The sequence below is a fragment of the Leptodactylus fuscus genome, chromosome 2 (genome assembly GCF_031893055.1).
Source record: "Leptodactylus fuscus isolate aLepFus1 chromosome 2, aLepFus1.hap2, whole genome shotgun sequence".
Classification (NCBI taxonomy): domain Eukaryota; kingdom Metazoa; phylum Chordata; class Amphibia; order Anura; family Leptodactylidae; genus Leptodactylus; species Leptodactylus fuscus.
Genome location: NC_134266.1, coordinates 16,524,123 through 16,543,959, shown reverse-complemented (window position 1 = coordinate 16,543,959; position 19,837 = coordinate 16,524,123). Strand labels below are relative to the sequence as shown.

Sequence of the window (19,837 nt, the reverse complement as noted above, 5' to 3'; positions counted from 1 at the left end):
CCTACACAGGAGCAGGATGCCGCGTTGGAATGGCGATGCTACTTCAGCATTCCGTCACGGCGAGCAACGCGGAAGGTTCACATGCCGGAAAAGGTTTCCACAACATTTTCCTCCATGCGAACATACCCTTAGGGGCAAAGAATCTGAGATTGTGTTCTGCCACAAAATCATCTCCAATATGAATTTCAACTTATCGAAAGTTTTTGCTACTATGTTACAATATTGTATGGCCTTCAAAAACTGAACTTGTGGAAAGCTAAAGGGGGATCTACTGTATATATCCTTTACTATCTCCATCACTACGTTTCAGTCCCAGATTTGTGCCACACTCCAAACAACCTACTAAGTGAGCCAAAAAGTTGTTCAACTTTAATTGGTTGAAGTCGTTGATTCACCTCGTCTCGTCCTGTGATCCCTGTGAGATACGGGAGGATTTGGTGTTATTTGTAGAAAGTAGAACACATTCCTGCAGCTATAGCCATAAAGAGAGCAAGGCTGTGTGTAAAAGCTCAGTTGGCTTCTTATTGCAACGTTAGACTGTTGTAAATGCTTGTAAGTGGGACCTTGTAAATGATCGGTGAGCAGAAGACAATGTTCTTTAACAACCTCAGTGCATTACTAGGCGTCTCTACACTACGTAAAGTTCATAGACTGGTATTTCAGGCAAAACTGATGAAATATAAGATGTATCTCTAATAGGTTGTACCACAATATAATGAACAAGTGAAACTCATGGCCTTGGAAGGAAATTGCACTTATTATTATAAAAATGTTGGTTAACTCCTGGGGTTTTTTGCTTCAAATAGTCACTACTATCACCTCTACAGGACCATTGAACTATCAGAGACAAATGTAGCAAAACTCATCTTGACACTGATAACTTACTGCAGAATGATCTTATTACAGAACTCAACAAAAGCCACGGACAGAGTTAAGGGTTTGTGCTACAATGTAGTTAAAATTAAGTTTTGTATATGTCAAGTTAAACTTTGCTGTATTTGTAATAATGAATTGCAAAAGCAAATATCAATATAGGTGACAATACATCTGAAAAAAAATAAATATGTCTCTACAGCCAATGGGGTAAACTTGTTAAGACCAGCGCTTCATGCTCCAACGCTTGTTTGCCCTGCTCCACCCAATTTTACAAAAAGTGGCGAGCAGATAGTAAAATCAACAAGACGGTCCATTTTTGATGCAAGTAACTGAACACAAACAATGTTCTACTTTTATGCCAGGAAATTGTTTAGCAAATGTATTTAGCAAAATAAATCCACAGATAAGCAAGTCATTGGCAGTAGTCTAAGGGTCAGTTCACGCTGAGTTATTTGGCACCGGATTTTGATGCAGAATCCGCCTCAAAATCTGCTGCCAAAACAAGCTCCCGTTGAGTTCAATGGGAGCCGCTCACTTCTTTTTTCAGCTAGTTAGTAGCGGAAAAAAGAAGCGAGATGACCCTTCTTGCCTGAATCAGCCGCGGAGTCCGTGGCGCGAGGCTCCCTCCCGATTAAACCCATTCATTTGGGCCTATTCCAAAGCAGAATGCTGCAATGGGATGCCAGTGCACTGTACCGGCGTCCCGGCGTGGCTTGTCGCGCGTAATGTTCACACATTCCGCCATGTGAACATACCCTAATTATTATTACAGCCAAAAATGCATTTATGACCTTTTGTACTCTTTTAGCGCCTTCACCATGACAACTTCCTAGACTTGCATAGTCTCACTACTTTTACAGTAAAGAATCCTTTCGATGAATCTGTAAACTGAACACTTAGTGGAGAGCCAAGCCAACATGAATACAAAGGAAGAGTCACAATACTCTGCTAAACATATCTGCCTCTCAGCACTGACACCTCCACTCATCAAACTTTTGGCACATCACATTGACACTCTTTAACCCCTTCCCGCCGATGGCATTTTTTGATTTTCGTTTTTCGTTTTTGACTCCCCTCCTTCTAAACCCCATAACTTTTTTATTTCTCCGCTCCCAGAGTCATATGAGGTCTTAATTTTTGCGGGACAATTTTTTCTTCATGATGCCACCATTAATTATTCTATATAATGTACTGGGCAGCAGGAAAAAAATTCAGAATGGGGTGGATTTGAAGAAAAAATGCATTTCTGCGGCTTTCTTACGGGCTTTGGTTTTACGGCGTTCACTGTGCAACCAAAATGACATGTCCCCTGTATTCTGTGTTTCGGTACGGTTCCAGGGATACCAAATTTATATGGTTTTATTTACATTTTGACCCCTAAAAAAAATTCCAAAACGGTGTTAAAAAATTTTTTTTCTAAAAGTCGCCATATTCCGACGGCCGTAACTTTTTTATACATAGGTGTATGGGATGCATAGGGCGTCTTTTTTTGCGGGGCCGGGTGTACTTTTTTTCGGGAAATGTTATTGCTTTGATCACTTTTTATTCAAATTTTTATCAGAATTAAAACAGTGAAAAAACGGCGGTTTGGCACTTTTGACTATTTTTCCTGCTACGGCGTTTACCGAACAGGAAAAATATTTTTATAGATTTGTAGAGCGGGCGATTTCGGACGCGGGGATACCTAACATGTATATGTTTCACAGTTTTTAACTACTTTTATATCTGTTCTAGGGAAAGGGGGGTGATTTGAACTTTTAATACTTTTTATATTTTTTTATATTTTTGTTTACTTTTTTTTTTATTTTTTTTTTTGCATTTATTAGAACCCCAGGGGGTCTGATCACTAATGCAATGCATTACAATGCTAATGCATTGCAATGCATTGCAAAAAAATCATCATCTCTTTTGCAGGCTGTATACACCAGCCTGCAAAAGAGAGAATTTGCAGACTGGCTGGGAGCCCTTAACAAGGCTCCCGGCTGTCATGGCAACGGGGGGTCGGCCCTGGAGCATGCTCCAGGAGCCGGCGATCCTTGCCAAAATGGCGGCGCCCATGCGCCGCCGGGAAGATGGCGCCTCCGGCGCCTTTGACAGCAGCGCCGGAGGGGTTAATGCCTCCGATCGGTCCGGGGACCAATCAGAGGCATTAGAGCCGGTTGTCTACTGCTTAAAGCAGTAGACACCCGGCGGCTATGACGGCCGCCCGGCTCCCGGGCGGTCGCCATAGTTACAGACCCGACACGCGCCGTACTATTACGGCGCATGTCGGGAAGGGGTTAATATTATATACTGTATGACACTATCTGTTTCGATATACTTTAAAAAATTGGAGTATCAAGCTCTGTTTTGCAACTTTTTGGTCTGCAATACTTTTTTGGGTGCTACGGGTGGGAAACTGGTGGGGTCACTATGGCCCATCAAATTGGTTCCAGAAAACTGCCATAAAGTATAGATAAAATTTACGAAAGCTCCTAGCCGGTATACAGAGCAGATTATTTAACAGCTGCTAGCATACATTTCAGATGGTGCCACGGGAGTGGCCACAAGACCAACTTCAAAAAGAAGCATGGCTTTATTCCCATGGTAGTGAAAAATAGTCATGTGACATAATGAGTTTATTCACGCCCGTTTTTGCAAAGAAGAAGCCATTAATAAAAATGTTTTATATTTGTCCATTAAAATAGAGAAGCGGAACCAATTGAAGTCAAGCTGCCCCGAGTGATGACCCCGATAAAAAATGGTGGGTTGGGTTAAAAAAAAAGACAATTTTTTTAACGATCCAATAGAAAGGGTAACATTCAGCCGTCAACAGCTGAATGTACATGGAATGGATGGCCATAAGAAAGAGACCAAGAAACAAACAAGGTCATGTGACTATTGCCTAAGGCCTCATTCACACATCAGAGTAGGCAGGTTGAGGAGGATCTGGTTTTAATGGAAGGAACTCATGATGTCGTCGGAGTGTATTCCATGTTACATTGAGTTTAATGGTGGGTTCCATTTGGAATCTTTTTCCTACAGCTGGCTAGGACACGCTCCGTAAGGGTACAAAGCATTGGAAGCCCTCTTGGAGGCTGGAGTAAAAAATGGGCATCTTAGTAATTCAGTCCCAGTCTGCTAAAAATTTTTACAAAAAGTTCCACCTTGTTCTTAGTAGGAACATTTCGAGTTTTGATCCACGGCAGTGGGGGGAATAAATTCATCAAGTTTCAATGTTTATCTATCAAAGTACTTTATATCTTTCTGCAGTACCTTTGGCTCAAAACATCTCTATATCTACAATAACCTACTGTAATACATAGGAGATAGAATATACTGATAATACCGGTGAACAATAGAAATACAGAACTATTATACCAGCGCACATGGGCACAATAGACTTTTTAATAATCGTACTTAGTTACAGAACGACTGTTATGTTTCTTACATATAAAAAATACCTTTTTTAATTAGTAACTAAAGCTCAAAGGGGAAAGAAAATACACAACTGACTGGAGAGATTGAAGAAAAAAACATATTTTATGAAAGCCAATATCAGCATTTGCAATATGGCATAAGAAAACAAATTACTGATAGCGCCGTCTGTTTGCTTCTCTATTATTCTTTCACTATTAATAACTGGACAGAAAGCTGCAAGAATAATATGAGCTGGGATTGTTTTTCCCAGTGTTATAATTAATCCTTATTTCACCTCCTAACCTCACTTTTATTATTATCCAGGTGAATACAATGTATCTATTTAGAAAATGAAATTCTGCATATTTATTTATTACGATCTGGAGGGTGTGTTCAGATGTGTGTTTTATTATCTTTTTTTTATTCTTAGTGTTTAACCTAAGGTTCATTAAAAATGAACTATCCTGTGATTTTTTTTTTAATTATTTTTTAAAATTATTATAATTGCCTAATAAAATATAGAATTGTTTATTTATTTGCAATTACTCCATTTGTATTTATTTATTTGTTTGTATTATTTTTTTATTTTATAATGTATTATTTTTTTGTACGTGTTTATTCCTTTAATATTTATCTATTTACATTTATTCTATTTTTAATTTATAATTTATTTGGTGTATGCGTCTATTGTTTTAACATTTATTTATTTATTATTTACATTTATTCTATTTTTATTTTCTAATTTATTTATTTTTTGTATGTATGTCTTTATTCATTTAACGTTTATTTATTATTTACATTTATTCTATTTTTATTTTCTAATTTAGTCCTATAAAGCAATTGAACAAGTATGGCCACGCTTATTAGGAGACCTTAGAACTTCAGGAAACTCCAATTCAAGTCAAGCTCTTGTTGCACCTAGTAGGGCGCAAAAGAAGAATATTAACCGAGTACAATGGGCAGCATCCACCGGTGACGACTCTTAGGTCAGAGTATATGATGCAAAATATATTGGGGAAGGGTTCCTCAATGTATAAACCAACCACGCGCTCCCTCGGTGTAGACAAATAGCGATACACGGATATGTAGACAAAAGTAGATTTTATTGTTATTATTTTATAATTTAGTTATTTTTTGGGAGTGTCTTTATTCATTTGACATTTATTTATTATTTGCATTTATTTCATTTGTCTTTTTTTAATTTAATTAGTTCTTTGTATTTTTTTCTACTTGTATCAGCAATATATTCTGCAAGTTAAAAAAAAAAAAAAAAAAAAAAAAGTTACCTTGATTTGATAAAAGCTTAAAGGGGTTGTCCCGTCACAAGGATCCTATCTATACTGCTTGTTATTGTGAATGTAAGACTTTTCCTAAATACACTGCTTCAGCAAAACTGCTTTGTTTGTCCACTATATCACTTTATTCATTTTTTTGTGGCCACAGCCCTGACCTAGCTGCTCATGAGTCAAGTGATGTATCTGCTGCTCTCAGGGGGGAGGGAGGAGGGGCTAAGTGCACGGGAGCGAGCCTGGAGGGGGGGGGAGGAGGGGGGGTATTTTACCCTTTGGGGGAAGGGGCCGCCAATGCAGGGTTAGACGCCGGCACAGGTGAAGCCAGCAACATCGCTATGCTTCTGCCCTGCATGAAGCAAGCAGCTCCGGGGTCACATATGCAAAGCCAAGCGGCGAGATGCCGCCGGCCCTACGTGGACGCTCATACACCAGTCTAGCCTTCACAATGCAAATACAGACCCGGCACCCTGTCGGGTCTGTATTTGCATTGTGAAGGCTAGACTAGTCTATGAGCGCGCAAGCAGGGCCGGCGGCATCTCGCCGCTTGGCTTTGCATATGTGACCCCGCCCACCAATGACGAAACAAAGCTGGAAGACAGAAGATTTCAAAGAAACGAAGACTGGTGAGTATGCGACGTGGGACAACCCCTTTAACATCCCTGTGATTTCCATACATGCAAAGATTGGTCATGGGAGTGGTTAAAGCAAACTGGTTTCTTACAATTTTCCAAAAATCTTTGGTTCAGCTACACCAGAGATTTTTGGGATTTGATCCCTAACAATCAGTATTATATTCTGGGGTCTCTTCAGACTCAGGTGTATAATAAATGGAGACCCAGGATAGGTGTGGAAAAATATTAAGTTTGGATATATATACTCATCTCCTCTGGACATCCTGGTGTGCACATACTCCAGCATCTTCAGTGCTCCTTGGGCCTCTTCCTACCTCTTTGGTGACATTATAGGCCCGGAGAATGCTAAATCCTGTATTTGGGGTGTGCTGATGTCATGGGAGTCTGACATAAGTGTCACGACATTGACGCACCATACACAACTGCTGAGGCCCAATAACAGGCCTCAGTGGTCCCATGGGGCTCAGGATATCACAGAATAGACTAGAAGAGGCCTGATATGAAAAAAAAAATGTGCACAGGACGCCATGAGAAAGTCCAAGGGAGGTGAAGGAAGGCGATTTATTGTTTATTATTTTTCTGAAAAGACCCCATAAAATAACGAAAGCATTTTCGGTTCGGAAGGAGTAAAATTGGTGGGTGAACATCATAAATAGTCATGAGTGAATGCAGAAAAGAGAAATGTAAATCCCATCAATATTTGGTGTGACCTTTGCCCTTTAGAGGAGGAGTCCAGGAAGTGATGATATGGCCCTTACAGATACAGCTCTGATCTCAACAAATGTTGCATGGTTTGACCTTCTCTAGTTAGATATTTTGTCATTTTGTCATATTTTCCCAATGGAGACACTACAGGTGAGTATACACTTTGGCTAAATTTGGTAATGACTCACAAAACGAATGAGCTGTCACGCTTGTGTCAATGCCCAAGCAACAGAATATTGAATGCAGCGTGCACCTCTAAGGAAATGGGGAAGGAAACTCTCCCTGGCGCCACAACAGCTGACTAGGCCCTGACTGAGGGTGTTGGCCGGCTGTTCCCAAGCTAAGCTTGGCCCCGACAACTTCTGGCTCTCTAAACACGAAGACCTAACCGATAGGTAGGGAGAGAGCTAACTGAGCCACGAATTCAGGTTGGTCACAACGAAAACCGGCGAAGAAAGAAGCCAACCCTCTGCCTTATACAGGCCCCGGAACAATCTGAAAGGTTGATGAGAATATCAAACACCTGATGCTCGCATCAAAGAGACCTCAAGTGAACACCAAAGGCAGCTACGCAACACCCAAATGAATAGTACAGTGGTAAGAAACTGACAAAAGGGCCACAGGACACACAAACTTTTACAAACGACTAAGGTCCTGACATGAGCTTCTTATAAGACCGACTTCAGAGAATGGGTGTTTGTGTTTATGGCAATATTCGTTGGGAGTCCCATTGGGATAAGGATAGATGTAGTTGGTAATAAACTCTGTATACTACTGCTGAACCTAAGAAATCAACAAGAAATGTATTAGAATCGGCCACTTGTTCCGCTCGTGCCATAGCAATAAATAATTAAATGCTATTCACTTTCTATGTAATGTCAGGGCTGGATAGCTTTAATTAGTCCTGACATTCTTGACCCTATAGGATTTCGCTAGAGGCTAAAAGTTGCAGGTGTGATTTTGATGGTAGTCATGGCTACACATGTCCCTATAGATCATGGAGGGAAAAAGGTAGTTAAGAATATACCGGCATCTGGAAATAGAACAGTCCAAGTGAATGGAGCAGATCGCCCGAGCGGTGACATCACTCACAATTTTCCATCCACAAATATTATTCAAAATATATGTTGCCGGGTTTAATAAAAAATAACGGTACAGCTATCTGTCTGATTTTAAAGAGAAATGTAAATCCCATCAATATTTGGTGTGACCTTTGCCCATTGGAGGAGGAGTCCTGGAAGGGATGATATGGCCATTGCCACCACTAAAACTGGAATATCTTTCAATCACTTCAACTTTTCCAGTAGAAACATCACTATCTGGTGCAGTCTATGTAATGCACAATGTATCTCTTTTACAGGGGCTTTTCAGAACTTACATATTGATGAACAATCACTAGTATAATAGATTGTACGTCAAGTGCTGCCATTCATGCCAGTGACAATACACTCATTGAAGTGGATGGTGTTCACATTCATACAGTGGATTTCATGTAAAAGACTACTGTAGGAGGATAGTGAAGTAGTCACCCGTGTCATCAGCGACATGCAAGCTTTAATTTACCTAGAAATGGAAGTTACAGTTTTAGTGGTTACATTGAGAGATGAGCAAAAAAATTTGACTCAAATTTTCCAAAAAATTTTGGGCTCAGTCTGAACTCGAAATGTTTGGAGTTCATCAACCACAGATCACTATCATACTCTGGGGTCTGAAGAGTATAAAAAGCCAAGGACCAGGGGAGGTGAGTAAACAGTTATATTCACCTCGCTTCATCTCCTCTGAGCACCCCAATTACAGGTCTCATTGGTGACCCCGAGGCTCGTGACATCAGTCAGAGAACAGAAGAAAATTCTGTAGGATTGCAGGACGCAACCAGATTCCAGGAGGAAACTCAGGAGACATGAGACAAGGTGAGGTGAGTATAACTTGTATTTTTTGGTTACTCACCTCCTCTGGGCCTCCACTTAATATACTCTGGGATCTGACACCAGAATATAATAATAGCACTTCCGCTTGGTGTTCAACAAGTTCAAAATTGACTATATATCCTTATGACCAGGATGAGGGGTGCAGATAAGGAGTCCAAAAACACATATACTCTCACAATTTCAAGTAATATATGTGAGATATAAGATACTTACAATCTCAAATGCTGTAGATGAACAATCTTGCCAATTAAGAATTAAAATGTACTATCGATCAGATGGAAATTGTATAGAAAGAAATAGCAAATCACAGGTAATTGCTCTGACAAGAACGTATTGAAAAAGCAATTTGATTTGCATGTAACAGCGTTTATGGCTCATTGAGATTTAAGTTCATTTTTAATATTTATGTATAATATCTGACAACAAGCAAGAATATACAGAACAAGCACAATATGATGTGGAATATTAAAAGAGAAAGTGTCTCGAAAGGTTTAGGATTGTATATACGGTAATTAGGGTTGAGCCGATCTTGAGATTTCAAGTTTGATTTTAAAATCCGATTTCCGATCATTTTCCAGCTGATCTCGATCCCGATTTCGATTGTGAATCGATCTTTTCAGATCCCGATCCTCAACCCTAGTCAATGCTTCTCTAGGGGAAAAGTCACTTTTAGGGTTGAGCCGATCTTGAGATACCCTCCGATCTCGATCCCGCTAGAAAAGATTGGGTCGGAATTCCGATCGCGTTCGTGAAATTTACTCGATCGCCGATCGGAATGCCGATCCCGATCGCTCAACCCCAACGGTAATATAAATTGGGCGAGTCGGCTGGCCAATAAAGGAACGCAAATCACACCTGTACAGAGGAGTTCACGCTTAACTGGTCTCCAGTTTGGTTAAGAACTCCAAATTGTCTGCAAACCAATTCAATACAATATCACAACAGGCTATCAAACGTCTTGAAATGCTGCAATTCACCTTCCTCTACTGGGAGGTCACATATAGACACCTATATGTTGTTATATAACCTGTCACAAATCATGTCAAAAGTTGAACATATCAGGTGTGACCTTTGCCCTTTGGAGGAGGAGTCCTGGAAGCAATGATATGGCCCCCACAGAGTCTTGATCTCAACATCATCCAGTTTGTCTGGGATAAAATGAAAAGACAGACGGATTGGACAATCCTTACTACATTGTCCACACACACAGGGCACCAGACAGAAATCTTAAGCCGTAACACCAACCTATCCCACTGTAATACAGAAACTCAGCCAAGCTGTTGGGATTGTGTTGACTGTTTCCAATAACAAGATTGGCATAAATAATGCAACATATTTTATCAACTTTTTATGTAAACTAATTTTATGTCAACTGTAAAATTCTGTCACTGTCACAATCACTGGCCTCAGCGGTGAACGGTTGACCTGTCATTGCTATATCCAGTGATGCAATGACATGTCTCTACTGGGGGGCAATATACAGAGATCAATGGACACAGGATCAGCAATCAGTAAGGTAGAATAGCACTATGGAGCCTCAAACAATAATGTGAACAGAGTCTTATTGGTTTTGCTCATCTCTGGTGAAGACTCCAAAAACACTATTAATAGTTTAATAGTAAGAAACAAACAATTGTTAATGATGATAATAATAATTATAATAATTCTATGACTCAGTATAACATAGACTATAATAACATTTTATTAAAGGGACGTCCTTTCTGTATCTTACTGCCTACTAGGAAAGATTATACTTGGAGTTCGGCCATCAATGCATTATCTCACATCTCTCCACTCCAATATTTCAGGATGTTCATCACCATAAACCGACATATCCAGATAGTAATTAATACTTATACAAATTTCATTTTGACCCTATATGTGCTGTAACGCTGCAAATAGCTCCAGTACTGTAATTCTTCACATAGAATAGACTTTGTGTAATACCAATTAATAGATATCCAATTAATAGATCTACTATAGTCTACAATGAATAAATCTCTACCATATGATCCAATGAATAGATCTCTACTATATAATACAACTAATAGACATTTATACTCACCTTCCCACTCCTCTTTTGGGTCAACTTGCGGCATTCAGCATTCTCTGTGTGACATCATGTGCCCATGGTCACTGCTGGGATCTGTGATTGGGCCACAGCGGTCACATGGGCACACCTCGCATGTGATGTCACCATGAAGACCAAGAGAGAACACGGGATGCCGCGACGAGGCTCAAAAGAGTGGAGGGACTATATTGAGTGAAAGGGACTACCATATATACTCGAGTATAAGCCGACCCAAATATAAGCCGAGGCCCCTAATTTTACCACAAAAAAAATGGGAAAACTTATTGACTCGAGTATAAGCCGAGGTAGGAAATGCAGCAGCCACTGGAAAATTTCAAAAATTAAAATGGTCGGAGTTTTTTGGTGCAGTAGTTGGTGGGGGAGGGGAGGAGGTGTTTTGGTTGTCTGTCTGCTCCTTCCCTGAGCTTGAGGACTGAGTTTTTTTCCCCCACTTGGAATTCAGTCTGGCTGACTATAGGGTATCTGCAGTGCTCCTATTAACCCCTTCCCGACGGAACAGGAGCACTGCAGATCCCCTATATTCAGTAGACCGGACACTCTCACACACAGGGATACCTAATGTGTATGTGTGTCACAGTCAATTTCTACTTTTATATGTATTCTATGGAAAGGAGGGATTTGCAACTTTTATTTTTTTATTTTCCTTAAATCTTTTTTTTTTTTTTTTTTGCACTATGTTATGGGAGATTCTATTCATTGATATTGTGGCCGGTCATAGACCCCCCCCCCCCAAAAAAAAAAAATAAAAAATATATATATATATATATATATATATATATATATATATATATATATATACAGTCCTATGAAAAAGTTTGGGCCCCCCTATTAATCTTAATCATTTTTTGTTCTAAATATTTTGGTGTTTGCAACAGCCATTTCAGTTTGATATATCCAATAACTGATGGACACAGTAATATTTCAGGATTGAAATTAGGTTTATTGTACTAACAGAAAATGTGCAATATGCATTAAACCAAAATTTGACCGGTGCAAAAGTATGGGCACCCTTATCATTTTATTGATTTGAATTCCCCTAACTACTTTTTACTGACTTACTGAAGCACAAAATTGGTTTTGTAACCTCAGTGAGCTTTGAACTTCATAGCCAGATGTATCCAATCATAAGAAAAGGTATTTAAGGTGGCCAATTGCAAGTTGATCTCCTATTTGAATCTCCTCTGAAGAGTGGCATCATGGGCTACTCAAAACAACTCTCAAATGATCTGAAAACAAAGATTGTTCAACATAGTTGTTCAGCGGAAGGATACAAAAAGCTGTCTCAGAGATTTAACCTGTCAGTTTCCACTGTGAGGAACATAGTAAGGAAATGGAAGACCACAGGGACAGTTCTTGTTAAGCCCAGAAGTGGCAGGCCAAGAAAAATATCAGAAAGGCAGAGAAGAAGAATGGTGAGAACAGTCAAGGACAATCCACAGACCACCTCCAAAGAGCTGCAGCATCATCTTGCTGCAGATGGTGTCACTGTGCATCGGTCAACTATACAGCGCACTTTGCACAAATAGAAGCTGTATGGGAGAGTGATGAGAAAGAAGCCGTTTCTGCACGTACGCCACAAATAGAGTTGCCTGAGGTATGAAAAAGCACATTTGGACAAGGCAGCTTCATTTTGGAAACAAAAATTGAGTTGTTTGGTTATAAAAAAAAAGGCGTTATGCATGGCGTCCAAAAAGAAACAGCATTCCAAGAAAAACACATGCTACCCACTGTAAAATTTGGTGGAGGTTCCATCATGCTTTGGGGCTGTGTGGCCAATGCCGGCATCGGGAATCTTGTTAAAGTTGAGAGTCGCATGGATTCCACTCAGTATCAGCAGATTCTTGAGAATAATGTTCAAGAATCAGTGACGAAGTTGAAGTTACGCCGGGGATGGATATTTCAGCAAGACAATGATCCAAAACACCGCTCCAAATCCTCAGGCATTCATGCAGAGGAACAATTACAATGTTCTGGAATGGCCATCCCAGTCCCCAGACCTGAATATCATTGAACATCTGTGGGATGATTTGAAGCGGGCTGTCCATGCTCGGCGACCATCTAACTTAACTGAACTTGAATTGTTTGTCCAAAATACCTTTATCCAGGATCCAGGAACTGATTAAAAGCTACAGGAAGCGACTAGAGGCTGTTATCTTTGCAAAAGGAGGATCTACTAAATATTAATGTCACTTTTCTGTTGAGGTGCCCATACTTTTGCACCGGTCAAATTTTGGTTTAATGCATATTGCACATTTTCTGTTAGTACAATAAACCTCATTTCAATCCTGAAATATTACTGTGTCCATCAGTTATTAGATATATCAAACTGAAATGGATGTTATAAACACCAAAATATTTAGAACTAAAAATGATTAAGATTAATAGGGGTGCCCAAACTTTTTCATAGGACTGTATATATATATATATATATTTTTTTTTTTATTTTTTTTTTGCTGACTCGAGTATAAGCCGAGGGGGGCTTTTTCAGCATAAAAGCTGTGCTGAACAATTCGGCTTATACTCGAGTATATACGGTATATTCTTTGTTAGTGTTTACTCCCCCTGGGGGCTTCAGAGACCCCGGAATATAATAATGTCACTTCCAGTTCTATTTTCGGCCTGAGCCACCTGAACCTAAAACGAATCTTGGGAGGTTTGCCCATCTTTATCTATGATCTATATTATTTAATAGATCTGCTTGTTTTCCATGGGAAATCTGGGGGGATTTATTCAATAATTTATGTTATTTTTTTTATTCCATATAAAAGCCTCATATTTGGCACATGTTATAGTTGTGTTAAAATTTTTGACTTTTTACTTCTCTCATCACTTTCCAAAACTGGCAAGTAGAGTGGGTTGGCTTAGAGAAGTGAAAGCGACATTATCAGTTCGACAAATTATTGTAGTATCATTTACCCAGAAATTGACATAAATGATGCAAATCTACATCTGCTCATATGGTCTTAGCCAAACAGACCGTATGCAATGCCAAACTTCCCCAATAGTGTCCATTGTTCCCTATCAATTGAATGACCACTGCAAAGAGCAACGCAAAATGAAATGTTATCTTTCTGTAATATCGATATCAAACTCCATCCAATAACACTCTACAGGCAACCAAGTCAATGAACCTCTTATTATCATAAGAAAATATCTGTACAAAAATAGAAAAAAAATGTAATGAATATTTCATTGTCAAATAAATTTGTAAATCAAAAAAATTTAGTATAGTCCATGTAAACCCGTCACGATATAAGGGATATTGAAAGCTGGAAAGTATTGCAAAGTAAAACATGAGAAGAGATGATGACAGACAGGAGTAGGACTAAATAAGATTCTCAGTTTTCCTGACATATTGACCTTAACTCTTATCAAAGTTCCGCACTGAAATTCTCTATTCTCACAAACCCTCAGATCAGATAAAACACAACAATAAAATAGGTTATAACTACTTCACAACACCAAGGCTAAGGCCCCACGTTGTGGAAATGCAGATTTTGTTGCGTTTTTTTTTTAAGCCAAAGCCAAGACTAGATGAGGGCGGGTTCACACCCAGTCTCCGCTTTCAGGTTTGTATCTTCTTCCAAGAGAAACTGGACAGGAGACGTAAACCCGGCGGTCAATTTCCAAACCTATTCACTTGATTGGGTTTGGTGGCAATTATGTTGATTCCTTCAAGTCCTATTCCAATGTATTTGACCCCCAAACTACCAAAATCTGTGTGTGATCAGTACCCCTATAAACAAATATCTATTTTATTATCACCTCTATTGAATTGGGATTACAGAGGATCATTCCCCACCTTTGTTTGCGTCCTTTAAGTACTGTTCCGATTCCAGCATAGTTGATATTTTTTCTCTAGCCCCCACCATTCTTGAGCAATTAGTGCCCTTAATTTTGGGTCAAGTGGGTGGTCTTGGTGGGTGTGGTTACGAGCTCTCTCACCCTGTTCAATCAAAGATGGATTACACCCCCCAGTACCAATTTTTTTTTAAAAAAGGAGCTAAGCTTCAATATGCTACTCATGGACAGGAATGGTACTGTTTTTGGAAAATAATATCCAGATTTTTTTGTCTGCAGAGCACTTTTAAAGGGGTTGTCCATAACCAATGAGTAATGATACTGGTGAGGATTGGTCTTCAGCATCAGTCCAACACTCAGAACCTATCAGCTAATTAGCTTTCTGGAAACCATATACAAGGTATATACACCCCAAAGCTGCTCTGTTCTTATTGAAATAAATGGGAGCATTGAAGTGAATGGGAGCAGAGTTACTTATACTAATGACTGCCAGTGCATAGTACCTCCCATTGTACCTACCTTTAATTTATAGACCCTTAAGTTAACTTTAATTTGGATTCTTACTCATGCAACTAATCCAGCACATAAGGAAACAAGACCCTTAATAGGCTGCCATCCACAACACAACCATGAGGTGGCCACATATATACAGTAGGATCACTCAAGTGTTCATAATCCTCCTACAGTCAGAGGATGCACTTCGCCCCCCCCATAAACGAGGTACATCCTGGGGCAGCACTGCAGCCTTGCAGCGCTGGAGTCCTGGGTTCAAATCCTGCCATGGACAACATCTGCCAGGAGTTTGTATGTTCTCCCCGTGTTTGTGCGGATTTCCTCCCACACTCCAAAGACAAAAAATGTTCTACTCATATAGTTTGTGACTTTTTAAACGTTGCATAATATAATAAATCTGCCCTGTGAGTATAAAAAATATCAAATATTACAAAGAAACAAAGTATCAATTTATACAATAATTAATAGCAGTTCTTTCATAGAATGGACCTGCCATCTGTTATCCTAAATATGGGAGTAGGAAACTGCATGACCCAGTCACCGGACTATAGGTGTGCAATGCCTATATACTCTACACATTGGAACTGTATTAGGGTAAGAGGAATACAGAGGATACTGTTAGATGATGTGATGAGGTTCTGAACAGTGATGGTGATAGAAGGAGACAAGTCATTATATGAGAAGTGATAGACCTAGATGTGTTTTCAGGGTCTGCTCAGAACTGTAAATGTTATGAATGAATCTTATTGTCCAGGGTAGCGCATTCTAGAGAACTGGTGCAGCACAAGCAAAGTCTTGGGGATAGGAATAGAAGGTTTGGGTTATGAAGTACACAATAATGTTTCTAATAGGTAAAGAGGTTGTCAGAAGAACAGTCAGGTTGTTTTTATTTACTGTTTAATGAGAATTTTTTGTAATTTTTTTACCCTTTGAATTTTATTATTGTGTGTGTGTAACTATTTTACAAAGCTATGCATATATTATATTTCTTACACGCAAGTATAAGTAAAAGGGATTGTGTACAGAGTTTGATCATTAGTTTACAGTAAAGTATGGAAATGCCAATGGTATCTTGGTTTTATTTTTGATGTTTATTGAGCTGGTCATCACGTGCCACACATTATGTGATATATTGAGTCATGAGTAAAGGTAAGGAAGGGCACAACTGTATTAGACAGAGTGGAGGTATATTTTCTTACCCTGGAGGACTCAGCACAACCATGTACTACATAGATGGTCCTTTGATTTCAATATCTCTGTGCAATACCTAATTTTGCCTATGGAGGCGCTGCTGGTAAATGAGACACTTGCTGATAGGTTCTTCCAAAGATTCTAGCAACAGAACACACTGTGATGAGAATATGACTGGGGACCCTTCTCACTAAAAAGACAATGTCCAAAGCAAAACACCCTTTTTTTACTTATCTAATGACTTTATGGGAAAACAGTATTGTAGTCTATCTGCACATCCTACAGCTTTATGGGAATTCAGGATCTGGACGTAGACATTGCTTCTTCCTAGTGATACTCTCTGCAATAATCATTATGATTTATGCACAGTGCTGGAATCCCATCAGAATTACAGAATTTATGTAAGACGCAATGAACCAGAATGGCTACATTGTGCACATACTGATCAAATCCATAGCTAGCGACCTGTACACGAGACACTATAAGACAGCATAGAGTTACATATATATATATATATATATATATATATATATATATATATCATAGATGATTAAAATCTGACATCATGTTTTCAAAGAATATTCCATGAAAACGTTAATTACAATCTCCCGACTTGCTTGTTTGCGCCCAATATTGTAATCAAGACTGTATATCGTGGACAGTATACAGTAGGTCAGATCAAGTATGCTATATGATACATAAGAAGAACTAGCAATTACCATGACAGGTGGGGGATTAGTTTGGCAGGTGGGGGCTTAGTTTACTTACAGCACTGGGGTACTGGGTGCAAATCCAAGCAGGGCAATATCTGTAGGAATATGGGGTGTTGGTGTGGGTTTTCCTGGTTTCATCTCAAATTCCAAAAACCTATTGAAAGTTAGTACAAAAGCTTCCTAAGAAATCTGCCTCGTGCGTTTTGGAATTGGAGTCCTAGTGAGGACAGGGACTAAAGTGAGTGGCTAAAATCTATGTACAGTGCTATGGAGTATGTTGGTGCTATGCAAAATACAGTAAAGGAGGCTGCTATGACTTCATATATGTTATGTTAGGAGGGAGGGATAAATGATTGGGATGTAGGTTGGGAGCATTACAAAGTCAAAGAATCTAGAAAATGTATACAATTATATACATATAGGTGTTCAATATATAATATAAGGAAATTATGTATACATGTGTATATATATATATATATATATATATATATATATATTTACATGTTATATACATTTAATGTGCATAATATATATATATATATATATATATATATATATTAATATTAAATAATAATAATATTAAATATAATAATAATGTTAAATAATAATAATATAAAATAATAATAATAATAATAATAATAATAATAATAATAATAATAATAATAATAATAATAATTAAATGAGAGCTAACCGGTATGGTAATGATGTGAGCAGTAGGAGGATGCTGATGATATTGTTATGATATAAGGTTACTCTCACATGGCAAAGTCAAGTACAATATATAAAAAAATTCTTTACCATAACAATCTTAGTGTTACCGAACATATTGGAGCACAGAAATCATACAATAGTAATAAAACCTTATGGCAAGACTTCTGCAAACTATCTATCCCTCTTTCTTGAACATGTGCCAGGTTGCTGCTGCCAAGCCAAATATCATTGCACGCCTCTATCTATATATTTTAGTCTTGCCTATGAAATTCTTTGGAATTAAGAAGTAATAATGATAGTAATCACATTATACTAAAACTGCTACTTATAAGGATGACGATGATGATTAATCCCATGATAATCACTACTATTATGTAATGACATTGATGACTACGTTGATGAGGATGATCATTTCTTTATAAAATATTCCAATTAAATATTGGTATAAATAATCCTAGAACCTGTCCCCTTGAACACTTCATCAGATACTAAATGTATGTGAATCTTATATTATTGGTCTGGATGAGCACAATAATCTACAAGCCACATATTATATTTTTTATTTATTTTTCTAATTTTTTTTTATTGATTTTTTATTTTTATTTTTCTGCAATAAAACCTGTCCATGAATGACTAAGTCTTCTGGTGGTTTGCCACTAGTGATCTCACTTCCCTCCTTCTTTGCCCATGATCTTTTTTTTTTTTTTTTCCTGCCCATTGCACAATCAATGATTTTCGAGGCGCTTCTCATGACTCCCTACTGTCATATTAATGGAGCAGGATTCGTATAGACCGAGCCTGGCTGAGTAAACACAAGCGTTTGCTGGTTCCAAAGCCTGCATTAATTCTCCTGAAATCACCATCATGCTAATACAAGGCAGCCCTGTAGTGCTGGCATGCATCTCTGATATGACCATAGGCTCCAGCGCTGACCATTAAGTGGCCAACACATTTGTTTTCACTATCACATCCCACTGAAATATTAATGGATCGGGTTCTAACATCTCATTATGACAGCAAGTTCTGCTTTCCTCAAAACACTAATTGGTTTCTAAGCCCCCTTCTCTGCAGGCTGCCAGAGACAGGTCACTTTTGCAGACTCGCCTTGGCTAAATCTATGATTGCATGATTAGACTTGTATTAGAGGATTTGTATTGCATTTTATGCTTTTATTCATCCATTGCAAGCACAACCACCTGTCTATAGGTAGCACCGGAGAAGACCACGGATAAAGTAGTTATAGAGCAATTATATTCGGGGTCCCTTGGGATTGGGATTTTATACTTTGCGCCTAGATCATAACACGGGCTTCAAGGCTTGCCTTTATGGAAGAATTGAAGGATTCATGTCCAAAATGTCAAGCCGTGCTTCAGGAATGATAGAAGACAGTCTTGGAGTGTGTCAAAGCTTATCCTAACACATAGTTGAGGCCACTAGGAAAAACTGGGATCTCAACTCCAAACATAGAGCGCTAGCTCCCCCTGCTGTCGCCAAACAATAACACTTCAACCTTGGTGTATCCCCCTATTAACATGCACAACTTGATGTTTTGGTGACTTGATAATTACAACCTCGTCTTTCCAGCCCCTTAGCATGAGAAAACAACTTGAAATTGGTTTTATAGTCACTACTACGGATTGTATTGGTCAACGGGATGAGCCTTATACTAATAGAGGAGAAAAGTGTGGTCATAAATCAACACATGGGTATTAAAAAAACTCCAAAAAAATGACAATATTGGGTATGTAAAAAAAGCTTTATAGTGTCATGGCATAGTGTAGAGCTCAGTGCTGTGCAGTATATAAGTTATAGCCATTGCTTTTACTTGGCAGTGGCAGGTGTGTGTATACAGTATATAGTGTGTATATAATATGTGTGTATAGTGTATGATTGTGCAGTGTGTATATAATATGTGTGTATAGTGAATGTTTGTGCAGTGTGTACATAATATGCATGTATATGTGTGTGTATAGTATGGATATAA

At 38.6% G+C, this 19,837-nt stretch overlaps 1 protein-coding gene across 3 annotated transcripts in view; it reads right to left on the bottom strand.

Moving 5' to 3' along the window:
- Positions 1-19,837, bottom strand: part of NCAM2 (neural cell adhesion molecule 2) — a 393,282-nt gene that overhangs the window by 372,665 nt on the left and 780 nt on the right. The gene's annotated exons all lie outside the window — the stretch shown is intronic.